A 20944-nucleotide genomic window follows, 5' to 3' on the forward strand; every position below is an offset into this window, starting at 1 on the left:
TCTTTTCCCCGGTCCGGATGAGCACCACCTGCACTCTCCAGGGGCTGTTGCTGGCCTCGATAATCCCTTCACTCAACCGTCACTGGACCTCCAACTTGATAAAAATCATTTGTTGGGAACTGTACCGCCTGCTCCTGGTGGCGACGGACTTACAGTCGGGAGTGAGGTTCGCAAAGAGTGAAGGGGGGGGGACATTGAGGGTCGCGAGGCTGCATACCGTGAGGGGGGGTCAGGGTCATCCAAACTGTAGGGTCAGGCTTCGGTGGCTGCATTGGAAGTCTAATCCGAGCAGTAGGGGGGGCGCAGAGGTGAGGGAGGACGTACAGATTAAAACGGGCGTACTCAGCGCCCTGCATCGCGAGGTTAGCGATACAGTACCCCCGGATCTGAACCGAATGGGATCCGGAGGCAAGGGAGATTGTTTGGGATGCGGGGTAGATGTGAAGGGAGCAGCGCCTTACCGTGTCAGGGTGAACAAAGCTCTCCGTGCTCCTGGAGTCGGAAAGACAGGGGGTGTCGTGCCCGTTGACCCGGACGACCATCATGGAACTTTTCAGGTGCTTTGGCCGCGACTGGTCGAGGGTGACTGCGCCAAGCTGCGGGTAGCCTGCGTGGTCGGCGGTGTCACAAAATGGCGGCCCCCATGAGCCGCACGTGTCGGGCTGGGTCGAATATGGCGACCAAGATGGCCGCCCACATCGGTCACACGTGTAGGTCGGTGTTGGAGACGGCGGCCAAGATGGCGGCCCCCACGAGTCGCACGAGGCTGATGACGCGTCTGAAGGGGGCGTTCCCGGCTGGCACGTAGCCACATTGCGGGGTCTGCTGGCCTGTGAGTCCACGGGTCGGGCCTGGTGAGTATTCGACTTCTGGGCTTTAGGTCGGCCCAGACAGACTCTGGCGAAGTGTCCCTTTTTCCCACAGTCGCTGCCCGTCGCTGTGCGGGCTGGGCAACGCTGCCGGGGGTGTTGACCCTGACCGGAGAGGTAGCACTGCGGTTCCCGGGGCTGGACGGGCAGCTGCGCAGCACAGGCCAGTGACGCAGTCGGGTCCAATGGGGGCATCGACGATGGGGCCCACAAGGGGTTCGCCGGGTCCGCGGGGAATGCATTGAGATTCTGGTAGGCCACCTCTAACGAGGTCGCTAGCTTTACCGTGTCCCACAGGTCAGTGGTCCCGTTTTCCAGCAGGCCCTGCCTGATGTAGTTTGATTGGATCCCAGCCACGTAGGTGTCCCAGATCTGTAGATTCCTGTCCTCCTCTGCCATCACATCCCGATAGTTGCTGTTCCTTGCGAGTAGGGTCAGATTTTCCAGGCACTCGTCCAGCGATTCCCCAGCGAGTCGTGAGGAGGTGTCGTGCGAACACCTCGTTTACGGGCTTCACGAAATGCGCCTTGAGAGTTGCGACCGCTGCCTCGTACGTGGCAGCTTTATCATCACAGAGATTCGATGGCTCACCCGAGCGTGGAGGAGTCGTAGCTTGATGGTTTCAGAGGGAGGCGTTGTGAAGGAGTCGAGGTAGGCCTCGAAGCAGCGAAGCCAATGTTCGAAGATCTCCTTGGCCTCCGTCGCTCGCGCGTCGAGTTCGAGCTTAACTGGCTTTACAGCGGCTTCCATGTTGCTGTCGCAGGATAATAAATTATTATACCGTTAATCCACTGTGCGACCGTGAGAATGAGTGAATCTGAAGCTTTATTATCCTGGAACTTGCCTGCCAGTGTCTGCTGTACAAATGAGTCCCACCCACAGGTGGCCGGTCTATATATCGCCCCGGTGAGGGCGGAGCCAGAGGCGGAGCCCACCGGGGTTCCAGCACAGTACCTGGAAGTAGACCGTCTTATCATTTCCAGGTCATAGGTCACAGCACTATTCAGACAGTTCATACTGAGGTGAATACATTCACCACAAGGGTATAGATCAGTCTGAGGGGGAGTCGTTGAGGAGTCTGGTAGCTGTGGGGAAGAAGCTGTTCCTGTGTCTGGGTGTGCGGGACTTCAGATTTCTGTACCTTCTGCCTGATGGAAGGATCTGGAAGGAGGCAAAGCCTGGATGGGAGGGGTCTCTGACAATGCTGGCGGCCTTCCTGAGGCAGCGGGAGGTGTAGACAGAATCAATGGGAGGGTGGCGAGTTAGTGTGATGGGTTGGGCTGAGTTCAGTCCCATGCTGTGATCGGAGATTCATTATCAGGACTGCAAGTATTTTCAGTGAGACCTTCACCTTTCAGGACCATTGCCTCTCTCTTCCAACTTTAAAATGCAATGTGTTGGGTGGTGAATGAATTGATATTGATATGAAATCAATCAAACTCAAACCCTGCACAGCCAACCTTTCAGGAGAAGCTACCAGACTGGACGGACAGAATGGGTCAATGCTGTGTTGTGTAAAGATTTATTGCTAAATTGTGGATCAGATTTATGCATCTGGGAGGGGATTCCAATCTCTGGAGCTGTGAGGCAGCTGTGCTAACCACTGTGCCACCGTGCTGCCCCAAAAATATGCACCACACCCGATGGGACTCAAGCCCACAATCACTGGTTCAGGAGGCCGGTGCCTTATCCATTAGGCCACTGGGGCTACATGCAAAAGCCTCCAGAGTCCCAGATGACCATCGGCTGCTTTTTCCTTTGTCCCTTCGTGTCCAGAAGGTTAGGTGGGGTTACGAGGGTAGGTTAGACGCGTGAGATTAGGTAGGGTGTTCTTTCACAGGGCCAGTGCAGACCCGATGGGCGGAATGGCCTCCTTCTGCACAGTAGATTCTATGCTGGCCTCGCTCTGCATCACGCCAACTCTCCAGCCAACTGAGCTAAACAATCTGTATTTGCTTGGAAATCACTCCTGAGAAGAGCTTTGGAGCATTAAAGGGGCTAGATAAATGCAGGCCTATTGTTGTTGATGGCTCAAGAATTTATTACATCGCGTACTTATGTATGATCTATGTTGTTTTCTTGTATGAAACGATCTGTCTGGACTGTACGCAGAACGATACTTTTCACTGTACCTCGGTACACGTGACAATAAATTAAATTCAAATTCCAATTCAGGGTGTTGTTAGCAATGGCGGGTGGAAATAGTTTCCATTCATGATGAGCACTTTGAGAAACACGAGGCATTGCCGAGATATTTGGTCCCCATCGGCAGCCTCTTTTCAATTGTGCTTTGATTGAGGCAGAGTAACATGTAGCCCCAGTGGCCTAATGGATAAGGCACTGGCCTCCTAAGCCAGGGTTTGTGGGTTTGAGTCCCATCTGGGGTGGTGTGTGTATTTTGAAACATTCTCTCGCTGGCTCCTCAAAACCCCTCAATTCAAATTAACTCCAGCTCCAATCTGCTCTCTTCAACAATCCCCATGGCGACAGGGAGCTGAGGGAAGCAGATTCAATAAAAGCATCGAGGCAATTGGATAAACACTGGAAGGTAAGATTTGTTGAGGGAAGAGGCAGCGAATGGGATTAACTGCAGAGCTCCAGCAAAGAGCTAGGATAGGTATACTGGGCCGAATGGCCTCATTCCACACTGTCAGATTCTGGGCAAGTCCAGACATCTGAAATATTGGGCAGAATTCTTCATTTGAGACCAAGGGACTGAATTGGACGCAGTGCCATGGTTTTATTGAAGCTGCTTCCCTCAGCTCACTGTCACCATGGGGATTGTTGAAGAGAGCAGATTGGAGCTGGAATGAATTTGAATGGAGATTGAATGGAGGGGTTCTGAGGGGCCAGCGAGTGAATGTTTCAAAATACACACATCACCCCAGATGGGACTCGAACCCACAATCCCTGGCTTAGGAGGCCAGTGCCTTATCCATTAGGCCACTGGGGCTACATGCTAGCAGGGAAAATTTGGAGGTTTTGATTGATTGAGGATTGACTGATTGATTGTCACATGTACCGAAGTACAGTGAAAAGCATTTTCCTGCGGCCGAGGGAACATACACAGTACAGAAACAGTAGACAAAAAGAATAATCAACAAAGTACATTGACAAATAGTGATTAGTTACAGTGCGGAACAAGAGGCCACAAACAAAGCAAGCAGGAGCATCATAGGGTGTTGTGAATAGTGTTCTTACAGGGCTGTTATACCGTTAATCCACTGTGAGACCGTGAGAATGAGTGAATCTAAGGCTTTGTTATCCAGGAACTTGCCTGCCCGTGTCTGCTGTACAAATGAGTCCCACCCACAGGTGGCCGGTCTATATATCGCCCCGGTGAGGGCGGAGCCAGAGGTGGAGTCCACCGGGGTTCCAGTACAGTACCTGGAAGTAGACCGTCTTATCATTTCCAGGTCATAGGTCACAGCACTATTCAGACAGTTCGTACTTAGGTGAATACATTCACCACAAGGGTATAGATCAGTCTGAGGGAGAGTCGGTGAGGAGTCTGGTAGCTGTGGGGAAGAAGCTGTTCCTATGTCTGGATGTGCGGGACTTCACATTTCTGTACCTTCTGCCTGATGGAAGGGTCTGGAAGAAGGCAATGCCTGGGTGGGAGGGGTCTCTGATAATGCTGGCTGCCTTCCTGAGGCAGCGCGAGGTGTAGACAGAATCAATGGGTGGGTGGCGAGCTAGTGTGATGGGTTGGGCTGAGTTCAGTCCCATGCTGTGATCTGGGATTCATTATCAGCAGCTGGACCTTCTCGACCAGGGATCGGTCTTATAACTGCTCGCATGCTTCCGGAGAAGGATAGGTCCCGGAGTTGTCAGCCAGGATGGAAGCGAGACCCCGGAGATGGACATCCTAGGGAAGACACACAAGCGGTCGTGAGGGGTCTCGTTCGTTGCTGTGCAGAGGAGCGATCTAATGGAGTGGAGGGCGTCGGGGAGGACCTCCTGCCAGCAAGGGGTCGGGAGACTTCTAGACCGGAGGGCCAGAAGGACAGCCTTCCATACCGTCGCATACTCCCTCTCCACCTGCCTATTTCCGTGCGGGTTATACCCCGTAGTCCTGCTCAAGGCGATGCTTTTTCTGAGCAGGTACTGACGCAGCTCATCGCTCATGAACGATGTGCCCCGGTCGCTGTGGACGTAACCAGGAAAAGCGAACAGTGTGAAGGTGCAGTGCAGGGCCTTTGTAACCGTGGCCGAGGTCATGTCGGGGCAGGGGACAGCGAAGGGGAAGCGGGAGTACTCGTCAACGACGGTTAGGGAGTATACGTTACGGTTGATGGAGGGGAGGGGCCCTTTGAAGTCAATACTGAGGCTCTCAGAGGGCTGGGAAACTTTTACCAGGTGGGCCTTGTCTGGCCGGTAGAAGTGCGGTTTGCCTTCCGCACAGACCTGGCAGTCCCTGGTCATGGCCCTGACCTCCTCGGTGGAGTAGGGCAGATTGCGGGCCTTAATAAAGTGGGTAAGCCGGGTGACCCCCGGGTGACAGAGGTCATCGTGGATAGCCCAAACCGGCTATCTTGCGCGCTGGCGCATGTGTCGCGGGACAGGGCATCTGGGGGCTCATCGAGCTTCCCAGGACGACACTTAATATCGTAATTGTCGGTGGAGAGTTCGATCCTCCACCTCAAGATTTTGTCATTCTTAATTTTGCCCTGTTGTGCGTTGTCAAACATAAAGGCAACCGGCCGCTGGTCGGTGATGAGGGTGAACCTCCTACCGGCTAGTTAGTGCCTCCAGTGCCGCACGGCCTCCACTATGGCTTGTGCTTCCTTCTCAATCGAGGAATGTCGGATTTCGGAAGCGTGGAAGGTTCTAGAGAAGAGTGCTACCGGTCTGCCCGTCTGGTTGAGTGTGGCGGCCAGGACACATCGCTCTCTATCTGGAAGGGGACAGACTCGTCCACCGCGTGCATTGCGGCCTTGGTGATGTCGGCCTTGATGCGGCTGAAGGCCGAGCGGGCCTCAGCTGTCAGGAGAAATGTGGCGGTTTCAATAAGTGGCCGGGCTTTGTCCGCATAGTTGGGGACCCACTGGGCAGAGTAGGAGAAAAGCCCCAGGCATCGTTTGAGGGCCTTGAGGCTGTGGGGGAGGGGGAAGTTCCGTGAGAGGGCGCCTCAGATTATGTAAGGTGTTCTTTCACAGGGCCAGTGCAGACCCGATGGGCCAAATGGCCTCCTTCTGCACTGTAGATTCTATGATTCACTGATTCTATGCCGGCCTCGCTCTGCATCACGCCAACTCTCCAGCCAACTGAGCTAAACAATCTGTATTTGGTTGGAACAAGTTCGTGAGAAGAGCCTTTGAGCATTAAATGGGCTAGATAAATGCAGATTGTTGTTGGCTCCAAGAATACATTACATCGCGTACTTATGTATGACCTATGTTGTTTTCTTGTATGAAACGATCTGTCTGGACTGTGCGCAGAACAATACTTTCCACTATACCTCGGTACACGTGACAATAAATTAAATTCAAATTCCAATTCAGGGTGTTGTTAGCAATGGCGGGTGGAAATAGTTTCCATTCATGATGAGCACTTTGAGAAACACGAGGCATTTCACAGATGTTTGGTCCCCATCGGCAGCCTCTTTTCAATTGTGCTTTGATTGAGGCAGAGTAACAAGTAGCCCCAGTGGCCTAATGGATAAGGCACTGGCCTCCTAAGCCAGGGATTGTGGGTTCGAGTCCCATCTGGGGTGATGTGTGTATTTTGAAACATTCTCTTGCTGGCTCCTCAGAGCATCTTGTTTCAAACTCCATTCAAATTAACTCCAGCTCCAATCTGCTCTCTTCAACAATCCCCATGGCGACAGTGAGCTGAGGGAAGCAGATTCAATAAAAGCATCGAGGCTATTGGATAAACACTGGAAGATAAGATTTGTTGAGGGAAGAGGCAGCGAATGGGATTAACTGCAGAGCTCCAGCAAAGAGCTAGGATAGGCATACTGGGCCGAATGGCCTCATTCCACACTGTCAGATTCTGGGCAAGTCCAGACATCTGAAATGTTGGGCAGAATTCTTCATTTGAGACCAAGGGACTGAATTGCACGCTGGGTGCGCTATTTCTCAAGCAATTAATGCCATGCTAATGGTCCAGCACTCTGTCCATGTGCACCTGGAGCAAGTCTCGTTCCTGCCACCGTTGGATTCGCTGGGGCCGGAATTGGCGCTGGACAAATTGGACGTTTATATTCCAGCGTTTATCGGGAATCTGCTTTCCTTCACCTCTGGAATTTGAATTGAGATTGAGATTGAATTGAGGGGTGACAATGAGCCAGAGAGAGAATGTTTAAAAATGAACCCCCCCCAGATGGGACTTGAACCCACAATCCCTGGTTTAGGAGGCCAGTGCCTTATCCATTAGGCCACTAGGGCTACACGGTGGGTTGGTGGGTTGGTTGGTTGAATAGTGATTGGTTACAGTGTGGAACAAGAGGAGAAACAAAGCAATATATGAGCAAGAGCAGCATAGGGCATCGTGAATAGTGTTCTTACAGGGAACAGATCAGTCTGAGGGAGAGTCGTTGAGGAGTCTAGTAGCTGTGGGGAAGAAGCTGTTCCTATGTCTGGATGTGCGAGTCTTCAGTTTTCTGTACCTTCTGCCTGATGGAAGGGTCTGGAAGAAGGCAATGCCTGGGTAGGAGGGGTCTCTGACAATGCTGGCTGCCTTCCTGAGACAGCGCGAGGTGTAGACAGAATCAATGGGAAGGTGGCGAGTTTGCCCTGTTGTGTCCAGAAGTTTAGGTGGGGTTACGAGGGTAGGATAGAGGCATGAGATTAAGTAGGGTGCTCTTTCACAGGGCCAGTGCAGACCCCATGGGCGGAATGGCCTCCTTCTGCACAGCAGATTCTATGATTCTCTGCTGGCCTCGCTCTGCATCACGCTAACTCTCCAGCCAACTGAGCTAAACAATCTGTATTTGGTTGGAAATCGCTCCTGAGAAGAGCCTTGGAGAATTAAAGGGGCTAGATAAATGCAGGCTGTTGATGTTGGTGGCTCAAGAATCCATTACAATGTGTACTTATGCATATCCTATGTTTTTTTTTCATGTACAGAACGATCTGTCTGGAGTGTACGAGAACAATACTTTTCACTGTACCTCAGTACACGTGACAATAAATTAAATTCCAATTCAGGGTGTTGTTAGCAATGGCGGGTGGAAATAGTTTCCATTCATGATGAGCACTTTGAGAAACACGAGGCATTGCAGAGATGTTTGGTCCCCATCAGCAGCCCCTTTTCAATTGTGCTTTGATTGAGACAGAGTAACATGTAGCCCCAGTGGCCTAATGGATAAGGCACTGGCCTCCTAAGCCAGGGATTGTGGGTTCGAGTCCCATCTGGGGTGATGTGTGTATTTTGAAACATTCTCTCGCTGGCTCCTCAGAGCATCTTGTTTCAAACTCCATTCAAATTCACTCCAGCTCCAATCTGCTCTCTTCAACAATCCCCATGGCGACAGTGAGCTGAGGGAAGCAGATTCAATAAAAGCATCGAGGCAATTGGATAAACACTGGAAGATAAGATTTGTTGAGGGAAGAGGCAGCGAATGGGATTAACTGCAGAGCTCCAGAAAAGCGCTAGGATAGGAACACTGGGCCGAATGGCCTCATTCCACACTGTCAGATTCTGGGCAAGTCCAGACATCTGAAATATTGGCCAGAATTCTTCATTTGAGACCAAGGGACTGAATTGGACACAGTGCACGCTATGCCTCTATGGTTTTATTGAATCTGCTTCCCTCAGCTCACTGTCGCCATGGGGATTGTTAAAGAGAGCAGATTGGAGCTGGAGTGAATTTGAATAGAGATTGAATGGCGAGGTTCTGAGTAGCCAGCAAGAGAATGTTTCAAAATACACACATCACCCCAGATGTGACTCGAACCCACAACCCCTGGCTTAGGAGGCCAGTGCCTTATCCATTAGGCCACTGGGGCTACATGCCAGCAGGGAAAATTTGGAGGTTTTGATTGATTGAGGATTGACTGATTGATTGTCACATGTACCGAAGTACAGTGAAAAGCATTTTTCTGCGGCCGAGGGAACATACACAGTACAGAAACAGTAGACAAAAAGAATAATCAACAAAGTACATTGACAAATAGTGATTAGTTACAGTGCAGAAAAAGAGGCCACAAACAAAGCAAGCAGGAGCATCATAGGGTGTTGTGAATAGTGTTCTTACAGGGCTGTTATACCGTTAATCCACTGTGAGACCGTGAGAATGAGTGAATCTAAGGCTTTATTATCCAGGAACTTGCCTGCCCGTGTCTGCTGTACAAATGAGTCCCACCCACAGGTGGCCGGTCTATATATCGCCCCGGTGAGGGCGGAGCCAGAGGTGGAGTCCACCGGGGTTCCAGTACAGTACCTGGAAGTAGACCGTCTTATCATTTCCAGGTCATAGGTCACAGCACTATTCAGACAGTTCGTACTTAGGTGAATACATTCACCACAAGGGTATAGATCAGTCTGAGGGAGAGTCGGTGAGGAGTCTGGTAGCTGTGGGGAAGAAGCTGTTCCTATGTCTGGATGTGCGGGACTTCACATTTCTGTACCTTCTGCCTGATGGAAGGGTCTGGAAGAAGGCAATGCCTGGGTGGGAGGGGTCTCTGATAATGCTGGCTGCCTTCCTGAGGCAGCGCGAGGTGTAGACAGAATCAATGGGAGGGTGGCGAGCTAGTGTGATGGGTTGGGCTGAGTTCAGTCCCATGCTGTGATCTGGGATTCATTATCAGCAGCTGGACCTTCTCGACCAGGGATCGGTCTTATAACTGCTCGCATGCTTCCGGAGAAGGATAGGTCCCGGAGTTGTCAGCCTGGATGGAAGCGAGACCCCGGAGATGGACATCCTAGGGAAGACAAACAAGCGGTCGTGAGGGGTCTCGTTCGTGGCTGTGCAGAGGAGCAATCTAATGGAGTGGAGGGCGTCGGGGAGGACCTCCTGCCAGCAGGGGGTCGGGAGACTTCTAGACCGGACATCTGAAATGTTGGGCAGAATTCTTCATTTGAGACCAAGGGACTGAATTGCACGCTGGGGCGCTATTTCTCAAGTAATTAATGACATGCTAATTGTCCAGCACTCTGTCCATGTGCACCTGGAGCAATTCTCGTTCCTGCCACCGTTGGATTCGTTGGGGCCGGAATTGGCACTGGACAGCTGGACAAATTGTTTATATTCCAGCGTTTATCCAATAGTTCTTCGGGAATCTGCTTTCCTTCATCTCTGGAATTTGAATTGAGATTGAGATTGAATTGAGGGGTTACAATGAGCCAGAGAGAGAATGTTTAAAAATGAGCCCCACCCCAGATGGGACTTGAACCCACAATCCCTGGCTTAGGAGGCCAGTGCCTTATCCATTAGGCCACTAGGGCTACACGGTGGGTTGGTGGGTTGGTGGGTTGAACAGTGATTGGTTACAGTGTGGAACAAGAGGACAAACAAAGCAAATACATGTGCAAGAACAGCATAGGGCATCGTGAATAGTGTTCTTACAGGGAACAGATCAGTCCAAGGGGGAGTCGTTGAGGAGTCTAGTAGCTGTGGGGAAGAAGCTGTTCCTATGTCTGGATGTGCGAGTCTTCAGATTTCTGTACCTTCTGCCTGTTGGAAGGGTCTGGAAGAAGGCAATGCCTGGGTGGGAGGGGTCTCTGACAATGCTGTCTGCCTTCCTGAGGCAGCGGGAGGTGTAGACAGAATCAATGGGAAGGTGGCGAGTTTGCCCTGTTGTGTCCAGAAGGTTAGGTGGGGTTACGAGGGTAGGGTAGAGGCGGGAGATTAAGTAGGGTGCTCTTTCACAGGGCCAGTGCAGACCCCATGGGCGGAATGGCCTCCTTCTGCACAGCAGATTCTATGCTGGCCTCGCTCTGCATCACGCTAACTCTCCAGCCAACTGAGCTAAACAATCTGTATTTGGTTGGAAATCACTCCTGAGAAGAGCCTTGGAGAATTAAAGGGGCTAGATAAATGCAGGCTGTTGATGTTGGTGGCTCAAGAATCCATTACATTGTGTACTTATGCATGTCCTATGTTTTTTTTTCATGTACAGAACAATCTGTCTGGACGGAAAGCAGAACGATACTTTTCACTGTACCTCAGTAGACGTGACAATAAATTAAATTCTAATTCAGGGTGTTGTTAGCAATGGCGGGTGGAAATAGTTTCCATTCATGAAAGCGTCTAACGTGGGGCTCGAGATTAAGAGTCCCATGCTCTACCGACCGAGCTAGCCGGGCTGGTTATAGCTTCCATTCATGATGAGCACTTTGAGAAACACGAGTCATTTCAGAGATATTTGGTCTCCATTGTGCTTTGATTGAGATAGGGTCACATGTAGCCCCAGTGGCCTAATGGATAAGGCACTGGCCTCCTAAGACAGGGATTGTGGGTTCGAGTCCCATCTGGGGTGATGTGTGTATTTTGAAACATTCTCTCACTGGCTCTTCAGAGCATCTTGTTTCAAACTCCATTCAAATTCACTCCAGCTCCAATCTGCTCTCTTCAACAATCCCCATGGCGACAGTGAGCTGAGGGAAGCAGATTCAATAAAAGCATCGAGGCAATTGGATAAACACTGGAAGATAAGATTTGTTGAGGGAAGAGGCAGCGAATGGGATTAACTGCAGAGCTCCAGCAAAGAGCTAGGATAGGTACACTGGGCCGAATGGCCTCATTCCACACTGTCAGATTCTGGGCAAGTCCAGACATCTGAAATGTTGGGCAGAATTCTTCATTTGAGACCAAGGGACTGAATTGGAAGCTGGGGCGCTATGCCTCTATGGTTTTATTGAATCTGCTTCCCTCAGCTCACTGTCGCCATGGGGATTGTTAACGAGAGCAGATTGGAGCTGGAGTGAATTTGAATGGAGATTGAATGGCGAGGCTCTGAGTAGCCAGCAAGAGAATGTTTCAAAATACACACATCACCCCAGATGGGACTTGAACCCACAATCCCTGGCTTAGGAGGCCAGTGCCTTATCCATTAGGCCACTGGGGCTACATGCTAGCAGGGAAAATTTGGAGGTTTTGATTGATTGAGGATTGACTGATTGATTGTCACATGTACCGAAGTACAGTGAAAAGCATTTTTCTGCGGCCGAGGGAACATACACAGTACAGAAACAGTAGACAAAAAGAATAATCAACAAAGTACATTGACAAATAGTGATTAGTTACAGTGCAGAAAAAGAGGCCACAAACAAAGCAAGCAGGAGCATCATAGGGTGTTGTGAATAGTGTTCTTACAGGGCTGTTATACCGTTAATCCACTGTGAGACCGTGAGAATGAGTGAATCTAAGGCTTTATTATCCAGGAACTTGCCTGCCAGTGTCTGCTGTACAAATGAGTCCCACCCACAGGTGGCCGGTCTATATATCGCCCCGATGAGGGCGGAGCCAGAGGTGGAGTCCACCGGGGTTCCAGTACAGTACCTGGAAGTAGACCGTCTTATCATTTCCAGGTCATAGGTCACAGCACTATTCAGACAGTTCGTACTTAGGTGAATACATTCACCACAAGGGTATAGATCAGTCTGAGGGAGAGTCGGTGAGGAGTCTGGTAGCTGTGGGGAAGAAGCTGTTCCTATGTCTGGATGTGCGGGACTTCACATTTCTGTACCTTCTGCCTGATGGAAGGGTCTGGAAGAAGGCAATGCCTGGGTGGGAGGTGTCTCTGATAATGCTGTCTGCCTTCCTGAGGCAGCGGGAGGTGTAGACAGAATCAATGGGAGGGTGGCGAGCTAGTGTGATGGGCTGGGCTGAGTTCAGTCCCATGCTGTGATCTAGGATTCATTATCAGCAGCTGGACCTTCTCGACCAGGGATCGGTCTTATAACTCCTCGCATGCTTCCGGAGAAGGATAGGTCCCGGAGTTGTCAGCCAGGATGGAAGCGAGACCCCGGAGATGGACATCCTAGGGAAGACAAACAAGCGGTCGTGAGGGGTCTCGTTCGTGGCTGTGCAGAGGAGCGATCTAATGGAGTCTAAGGCGTTGGGGAGGACCTCCTGCCAGCAGGGGGTCGGGAGACTTCTAGACCGGAGGGCCAGAAGGACAGCCTTCCATACCGTCGCATTCTCCCTCTCCACCTGCCCATTTCCATGCGGGTTATACCTCGTAGTCCTGCTCGAGGCGATGCCCTTACTGAGCAGGTACTGACGCAGCTCATCGCTCATGAACGATGTGCCCCGGTCGCTGTGGACGTAACCAGGGAAACCGAACAGTGTGAAGGTGCTGTGCAGGGCCTTTGTAACCGTGGCCGAGGTCATGTCGGGGCAGGGGACAGCGAAGGGGAAGCGGGAGTACTCGTCAACGACGGTTAGGGAGTATACGTTATGGTTGATGGAGGGGAGGGGCCCTTTGAAGTCAATACTGAGGCTCTCAGAGGGCTGGGAAACTTTTACCAGGGGGGCCTTGTCTGGCCGGTAGAAGTGCGGTTTGCCTTCCGCACAGACCTGGCAGTCCCTGGTCATGGCCCTGACCTCCTCGGTGGAGTAGGGCAGATCGCGGGCCTTAATAAAGTGGGTAAGCCGGGTGACCCCCGGGTGACAGAGGTCATCGTGGATAGCCCAAACCGGCTATCTTGCGCGCTGGCGCATGTGTCGCGGGACAGGGCATCTGGGGGCTCATCGAGCTTCCCAGGACGACACTTAATATCGTAATTGTCGGTGGAGAGTTCGATCCTCCACCTCAAGATTTTGTCATTCTTAATTTTGCCCCGTTGTGCGTTGTCAAACATAAAGGCAACCGGCCGCTGGTTGATGACGAGGGTGAACCTCCTACCGGCTAGTTAGTGCCTCCAGTGCCGCACGGCCTCCACTATGGCTTGTGCTTCCTTCTCAATCGAGGAATTACGGATTTCGGAAGCGTGGAGGGTTTAGAGAAGAGTGCTACCGGTCTGCCCGTCTGGTTGAGTGTGGCGGCCAGGGCGATGTCTGACACATCGCTCTCTATCTGGAAGGGGACAGACTCGTCCACCGCGTGCATTGCGGCCTTGGTGATGTCGGCCTTGATGCGGCTGAAGGCCGAGCGGGCCTCAGCTGTCAGGGGAAATGTGGGGGTTTTAATAAGTGGCCGGGCTTTGTCCGCATAGTTGGGGACCCACTGGGCAGAGTAGGAGAACAGCCCCAGGCATCGTTTGAGGGCCTTGAGGCTGTGGGAAGTTCCGTGAGAGGGCGCATGCGGTCGGGGTCTGGCCCTAGGACTCCGTTCTCCATGACGTAGCCGAGTATGGCCAGTCGTGTAGTGCGGAAAACGCACTTCTCTTTGTTGTACGTGAAGTTGAGGGATTGGGCGGCCTGGAGGAATCTCTGAAGGTTGGCGTCATGGTCCAGCTGATCGCGGCCGCAGATGGTCACATTGTCCAAGTACGGGTATGTAGCCTGCAACCCGTACTGGTCCACCATTCGGTCCATCGTTCTCTGAAAGACCGAGACCCCGTTAGTGACGCTGAAAGGGATCCTGAGGAAGTGGAAGAGTCGGCCGGCTGCTTCAAAGGCAGTGTATTGGCGATCTTCCGGGCGGATTGGCGATCTTCCGGGCGGATTGGCGCTCTTCCGGGCGGATTGGTGATCTTCCGGGCGGATCGGGAGATGGTGGTAGGCAGACTTCAGATCGACCGTTGAGAACACACGGTACTGTGTGATCTGGTTGACCATCTCCGCTATGCGGGGGAGGGGTACGCATCCAGTTGCGTGAACCGGTTAATGGTCTGGCTGCAGTCCACAACTATACGATTCCTTTCCCCGGTCCGGATGAGCACCACCTGCGCTCTCCAGGGGCTGTTGCTGGCCTCGATAATCCCTTCACTCAACTGTCACTGGACCTCCAACTTGATAAAAATCATTTGTTGGGAACTGTACCGCCTGCTCCTGGTGGCGACGGACTTACAGTCGGGAGTGAGGTTCGCAAAGAGTGAAGGGGGGGGACATTGAGGGTCGCGAGGCTGCATACCGTGAGGGGGGGTAAGGGTCCGCCGAACTGTAGGGTCAGGATTCGGTGGCTGCATTGGAAGTCTAATCCGAGCAGTAGGGGGGGGGGCGCAGAGGTGAGGGAGGACGTACAGATTAAAACGGGCGTACTCGGCGCCCTGCATCGCGAGGTTAGCGATACAGTACCCCCGGATCTGAACCGAATGGGATCCGGAGGCAAGGGAGATTGTTTGGGATGCGGGGTAGATGTGAAGGGAGCAGCGCCTTACCGTGTCAGGGTGAACAAAGCTCTCCGTGCTCCTGGAGTCGGAAAGACAGGGGGTGTCGTGCCCGTTGACCCGGACGGCCATCATGGAACTTTTCAGGTGCTTTGGCCGCGACTGGTCGAGGGTGACTGCGCCAAGCTGCGGGTAGCCTGCGTGGTCGGCGGTGTCACAAAATGGCGGCCCCCATGAGTCGCACGTGTCGGGCTGGGTCGAATATGGCGACCAAGATGGCCGCCCACATCGGTCACACGTGTCGGTCGGTGTTGGAGACGGCGGCCAAGATGGCGGCCCCCACGAGTCGCACGAGGCTGATGACGTGTCTGAAGGGGGCGTTCCCGGCTGGCACGTAGCCACATTGCGGGATCTGCTGGCCTGTGAGTCCACGGGTCGGGCCTGGTGAGTATTCGACTTCTGGGCTTTAGGTCGGCCCAGACAGACTCTGGCGAAGTGTCCCTTTTTCCCACAGTCGCTGCCCGTCGCTGTGCGGGCTGGGCAACGCTGCCGGGGGTGTTGACCCTGACCGGAGAGGTAGCACTGCGGTTCCCCGGTCTGGACGGGCAGCCGCGTGGCACAGGCCTGTGACGCAGTCGGGTGCAATGGTGGCATCGACGATGGGGCCCACAAGGGGTTCGCTGGGTCCGCGGGGAATGCACTGAGATTCTGGTAGGCCACCTCTAACGAGGTCGCTAGCTTTACCGTGTCCCACAGGTCAGTGGTCCCGTTTTCCAGCAGGCGCTGCCTGATGTAGTTTGATTGGATCCCAGCCACATAGGTGTCCCAGATCTGTAGATTCCTGTTCTCCTCTGCTGTCACATCCCGATAGTTGCTGTTCCTTGCGAGTAGGGTCAGATTTTCCAGGCACTCGTCCAGCGATTCCCCAGCGAGTCGTGAGGAGGTGTCGTGCGAGCACCTCGTTTACGGGCTTCACGAAATGCGCCTTGAGAGTTTGCGACCGCCGCCTCGTACGTGGCAGCTTTATCATCACAGAGATTCGATGGCTTACCCGAGCATGGAGGAGTCGTAGCTTGATGGTTTCAGAGGGAGGCATTGTGGAGGAGTCGAGGTGGGCCTCGAAGCAGCGAAGCCAATGTTCGAAGATCTCCTTGGCCTCCGTCGCTCGCGCGTCGAGTTCGAGCTTAACTGGCTTTACAGCGGCTTCCATGTTGCTGTCACAGGATAATAAATTGTTATACCGTTAATCCACTGTGAGACCGTGAGAATGAGTGAATCTGAAGCTTTATTATCCTGGAACTTGCCTGCCAGAGTCGGCTGTACAAATGAGTTCCACCCACAGGTGGCCGGTCTATATATCGCCCCGGTGAGGGCGGAGCCAGAGGCGGAGCCCACCGGGGTTCCAGCACAGTACCTGGAAGTAGACCGTCTTATCATTTCCAGGTCATAGGTCACAGCACTATTCAGACAGTTCGTACTGAGGTGAATACATTCACCACAAGGGTATAGATCAGTCCGAGGGAGAGTCGTTGAGGAGTCTGGTAGCTGTGGGGAAGAAGCTGTTCCTATGTCTGGATGTGCGAGTCTTCAGATTTCTGTACCTTCTGCCTGATGGAAGGGTCTGGAGGGCAAAGCCTGGAGGGGGAGGGGTCTCTGACAATGCTGTCTGACTTCCTGAGGCAGCGGGAGGTGTAGACAGAATCAATGGGAGGGTGGCAAGCTTGTGTGATGGGTTGGGCTGAGTTCAGTCCCATGCTGTGATCGGAGATTCATTATCAGGACTGCAAGTATTTTCACCTTTCAGGACCATTGCCTCTCTCTTCCAAATTTAAAATGCAATTTGTTGGGTGGTGAATGAATTGATATTGATATGAAATCAATCAAACTCAAACCCTGCACAGCCAACCTTTCAGGAGAAGCTACCAGACTGGACGGAAAGAATGGGTCAATGCTGTGTTGTGTAAAGATTTATTGCTAAATTGTGGATCAGATTTATGCATCTGGGAGGGGATTCCAAACTCTGGAGCTGTGAGGCAGCTGTGCTAACCACTGTGCCACCGTGCTGCCCCAAAAATATGCACCACACCCGATGGGACTCAAGCCCACAATCACTGGTTCAGGAGGCCGGTGCCTTATCCATTAGGCCACTGGGGCTACATGCAAAAGCCTCCAGAGTCCCAGATGACCATCGGCTGCTTTTTCCTTTGCCCCTTCATGTCCAGAAGGTTAGGTGGGGTTACGAGGGTAGGGTAGAGGCGTGAGATTAGGTAAGGTGTTCTTTCACAGGGCCAGTGCAGACCCGATGGGCCGAATGGCCTCCTTCTGCACAGTAGATTCTATGCCGGCCTCTCTCTGCATCACGCCAACTCTCCAGCCAACTGAGCTAAACAATCTGTATTTGCTTGGAAATCACTCCTGAGAAGAGCTTTGGAGCATTAAAGGGGCTAGATAAATGCAGGCCCATTGTTGGCTCAAGAATTTATTACATCGCGTACTTATGTATGATCTATGTTGTTTTCTTGTATGAAACGATCTGTCTGGACTGTACGCAGAACAATACTTTTCACTGTTCCTCGGTACACGTGACAATAAATTAAACTCAAATTCCAATTCAGGGTGTTGTTGGCAATGGCGGGTGGAAATAGTTTCCATTCATGATGAGCACTTTGAGAAACACGAGGCATTTCAGAGATGTTCGTCCCCATCGGCAGCCTCTTTTCAATTGTGCTTTGATTGACACAGAGTAACATGTAGCCCCAGTGGCCTAATGGATAAGGCACTGGCCTCCTAAGCCAGGGATTGTGGGTTCGAGTCCCATCTGGGGTGATGTGTGTATTTTGAAACATTCTCTCACTGGCTCCTCAGAGCATCTTGTTTCAAACTCCATTCAAATTCACTCCAGCTCCAATCTGCTCTCTTCAACTATCCCCATGGCGACAGTGAGCTGAGGGAAGCAGATTCAATAAAAGCATCGAGGCAATTGGATAAACACTGGAAGATAAGATTTGTTGAGGGAAGAGGCAGCGAATGGGATTAACTGCAGAGCTCCAGCAAAGAGCTAGGATAGGTACACTGGGCCGAATGGCCTCATTCCACACTGTCAGATTCTGGGCAAGTCCAGACATCTGAAATGTTGGGCAGAATTCTTCATTTGAGACCAAGGGACTGAATTGCATGCTGGGGGCGCTATTTCTCGAGCAATTAATGCCATGCTAATGGTCCAGCACTCTGTCCATGTGCACCTGGAGCAATTCTCGTTCCTGCCACCGTTGGATTCGCTGGGGCCGGAATTGGCACTGGAGAGCTGGACAAATTGGACGTTTATATTCCAGCGTTTATCCAATAGTTCTTCGGGAATCTGCTTTCCTTCATCTCTGGAATTTGAATTGAGATTGAGATTGAATTGAGGGTTACAATGAGCCAGAGAGAGAATGTTTAAAAATGAGCCCCACCCCAGATGGGACTCAAACCCACAATCCCTGGCTTAGGAGGCCAGTGCCTTATCCATTAGGCCACTGGGGCTACACGGTGGGTTGGTTGGTTGAACAGTGATTGGTTACAGTGTGGAACAAGAGGACAAACAAAGCAAATACATGAGCAAGAGCAGCATAGGGCATCGTGAATAGTGTTCTTACAGGGAAGAGATCAGTCTGAGGGAGAGTCGTTGAGGAGTCTAGTAGCTGTGGGGAAGAAGCTGTTCCTATGTCTGGATGTGCGAGTCTTCAGATTTCTGTACCTTCTGCCTGATGGAAGGGTCTGGAAGAAGGCAATGCCTGGGTGGGAGGGGTCTCTGACAATACTGGCGGCCTTCCTGAGGCAGCGGGAGGTGTAGACAGAATCAATGGGAGGGTGGCGAGTTTGCCCTGTTGTGTCCAAAAGGTCAGGTGGGGTTACGAGGGTAGGGTAGAGGCATGAGATTAAGTAGGGTGCTCTTTCACAGGGCCATTGTAGACCCCATGGGCGGAATGGCCTCCTTCTGCACTGTAGATTCTACGATTCTCTGCTGGCCTCGCTCTGCATCACGCTAACTCTCCAGCCAACTGAGCTAAACAATCTGTATTTGGTTGGAAATCACTCCTGAGAAGAGCCTTGGAGAATTAAAGGGGCTAGATAAATGCAGGCTGTTGTTGTTGGTGGCTCAAGAATCCATTACAATGTGTACTTATGCCTGTCCTATGTTTTTTTTTCATGTACAGAACGATCTGTATGGACTGTACGCAAAACAATACTTTTCACTGTACCTCAGTACACGTGACAATAAATTAAATTCCAATTCAGGGTGTTGTTAGCAATGGCGGGTGGAAATAGTTTCCATTCATGAAAGCGCCCAACGTGGGGCTAGAAGATTAAGAGTCCCATGCTCTACCGACCGAGCTAGCCGGGCTGGTTATAGCTTCCATTCATGATGAGCACTTTGAGAAACACGAGGCATTTCAGAGATATTCGGTCTCCATTGTGCTGTGATTGAGGAAGGGTCACATGTAGCCCCAGTGGCCTAATGGATAAGGCACTGGCCTCCTAAGCCAGGGATTGTGGGTTCAAGTCCCATCTGGGGTGGTGTGTGTATTTTGAAACATTCTCTCGCTGGCCCCTCAATTCAATCTCCATTCAAATTAATTCCAGCTCCAATCTGCTCTCTTCAACAATCCCCATGGCGACAGTGAGCTGAGGGAAGCAGATTTTTAAAAATAAATCTTTTTATTGGCATTTCTCATATTTATAATCAATTGTATATTTACATCACATTTTTCTCACCTGCATTAATTTACTTTAGTGCACAGAATGTATATTCTGTCTTTCTTTTAATTGGTCCAATATACATTTCACGTCCCTCTAGGGAGGCCGACAGTGAACAGAACACATGTAAAATCCGCATGGCCCCTTTATGGAAACAGATTCTTCAGATTCCCTCTGCTGGTACTATTCCGTATAGGAAGTGCACATGAACAACTTGCACATTGGAATTTCAATACACTACAGGTGGCAAATGACAGCGCTCACCACTGACCTCGGAGAGATCCGCCCACAGATACCCAACAATCAATGTGGCGAAGATTCAACTGTGAAGCCAGGAGTGATGCCAGGGGAACAGAGGTGGTGACTCACCCGAGCTGCTCTAAGGAGGAGGTTCACCTTAGAACATAGACATAGACATAGAACAGTACAGCACAGAACAGGCCCTTCGGCCCTCGATGTTGTGCCGTGCAATGATCACCCTACTTAAACCCACGTAACCCGTATACACGTAACCCAACAATCCCCCCATTAACCTTACACTACGGGCAATTTAGCCCGTAACATAGAACATGGGCAACATAGAACAGTACAGCACAGAACAGGCCCTTCGGCCCTCGATGTTGTGCCGAGCCATGATCACCCCACTCAAACCCACGTATCCACCCTATACCCGTAACCCAACAACCCCCCACTCCTTAACCTTACTTTTTAGGACACTACGGGCAATTTAGCATGGCCAATCCACCTAACCCGCACATCTTTGGACTGTGGGAGGAAACCGGAGCACCCGGAGGAAACCCACGCACACAGGGGGAGGACGTGCAGACTCCGCACAGCCAGTGACCCAGCCGGGAATTGAACCTGGGACCCAGGAGCTGTGAAGCATTTATGCTAACCACCATGCTACCGTGCTGTCCCTTCTTGCGTCACTGTGCGCCAGTCCGCCTGGCGAGGTTCACAGCACTCACCGCCTCTCGCCATCTCTGCCCAGGCCCGGGTGACCACCGTGAGGCGGTAGCCTCCTGCCCATCCTACGGAAGGGGGTGTCCCGCCTCTCCTCCTCCGGCACATCCAACATTCGGTCAAGCTCCACATCTACAAATCGAGGCGGATGGCAGAGAAGCAGCTCTTCACTGAGCCATCTTCTTGGATGGAATGGGTGTTTCTCAGCTGCT

The 20944-nt window shown here is 51.9% G+C and overlaps 11 non-coding genes across 11 annotated transcripts; 6 read left to right on the top strand and 5 right to left on the bottom strand.

The window, feature by feature from the left end:
• Nucleotides 1-3183: 3183 nt before the first annotated feature.
• trnar-ccu lies at nt 3184-3256 on the top strand. Its single transcript has one exon. It is a non-coding gene; the product is annotated as a tRNA-Arg (tRNA).
• Nucleotides 3257-3749: 493 nt separating this feature from the next.
• trnar-ccu lies at nt 3750-3822 on the bottom strand. Its single transcript has one exon. It is a non-coding gene; the product is annotated as a tRNA-Arg (tRNA).
• Nucleotides 3823-6512: 2690 nt separating this feature from the next.
• On the top strand, nt 6513-6585 carry trnar-ccu. The gene has a single exon. It is a non-coding gene; the product is annotated as a tRNA-Arg (tRNA).
• Nucleotides 6586-8162: 1577 nt separating this feature from the next.
• On the top strand, nt 8163-8235 carry trnar-ccu. Its single transcript has one exon. It is a non-coding gene; the product is annotated as a tRNA-Arg (tRNA).
• Nucleotides 8236-8751: 516 nt separating this feature from the next.
• trnar-ccu lies at nt 8752-8824 on the bottom strand. Its single transcript has one exon. It is a non-coding gene; the product is annotated as a tRNA-Arg (tRNA).
• Nucleotides 8825-10189: 1365 nt separating this feature from the next.
• On the bottom strand, nt 10190-10262 carry trnar-ccu. The gene has a single exon. It is a non-coding gene; the product is annotated as a tRNA-Arg (tRNA).
• A 961-nt stretch (nt 10263-11223) lies between these two features.
• Nucleotides 11224-11296, top strand: trnar-ccu. The gene has a single exon. It is a non-coding gene; the product is annotated as a tRNA-Arg (tRNA).
• A 515-nt stretch (nt 11297-11811) lies between these two features.
• trnar-ccu lies at nt 11812-11884 on the bottom strand. Its single transcript has one exon. It is a non-coding gene; the product is annotated as a tRNA-Arg (tRNA).
• A 5901-nt stretch (nt 11885-17785) lies between these two features.
• On the top strand, nt 17786-17858 carry trnar-ccu. The gene has a single exon. It is a non-coding gene; the product is annotated as a tRNA-Arg (tRNA).
• Nucleotides 17859-18481: 623 nt separating this feature from the next.
• trnar-ccu lies at nt 18482-18554 on the bottom strand. Its single transcript has one exon. It is a non-coding gene; the product is annotated as a tRNA-Arg (tRNA).
• Nucleotides 18555-19516: 962 nt separating this feature from the next.
• Nucleotides 19517-19589, top strand: trnar-ccu. The gene has a single exon. It is a non-coding gene; the product is annotated as a tRNA-Arg (tRNA).
• The last annotated feature ends 1355 nt before the right edge of the window (nt 19590-20944 follow it).

This window comes from Scyliorhinus canicula, chromosome 23 (genome assembly GCF_902713615.1).
Source record: "Scyliorhinus canicula chromosome 23, sScyCan1.1, whole genome shotgun sequence".
Taxonomy (NCBI): domain Eukaryota; kingdom Metazoa; phylum Chordata; class Chondrichthyes; order Carcharhiniformes; family Scyliorhinidae; genus Scyliorhinus; species Scyliorhinus canicula.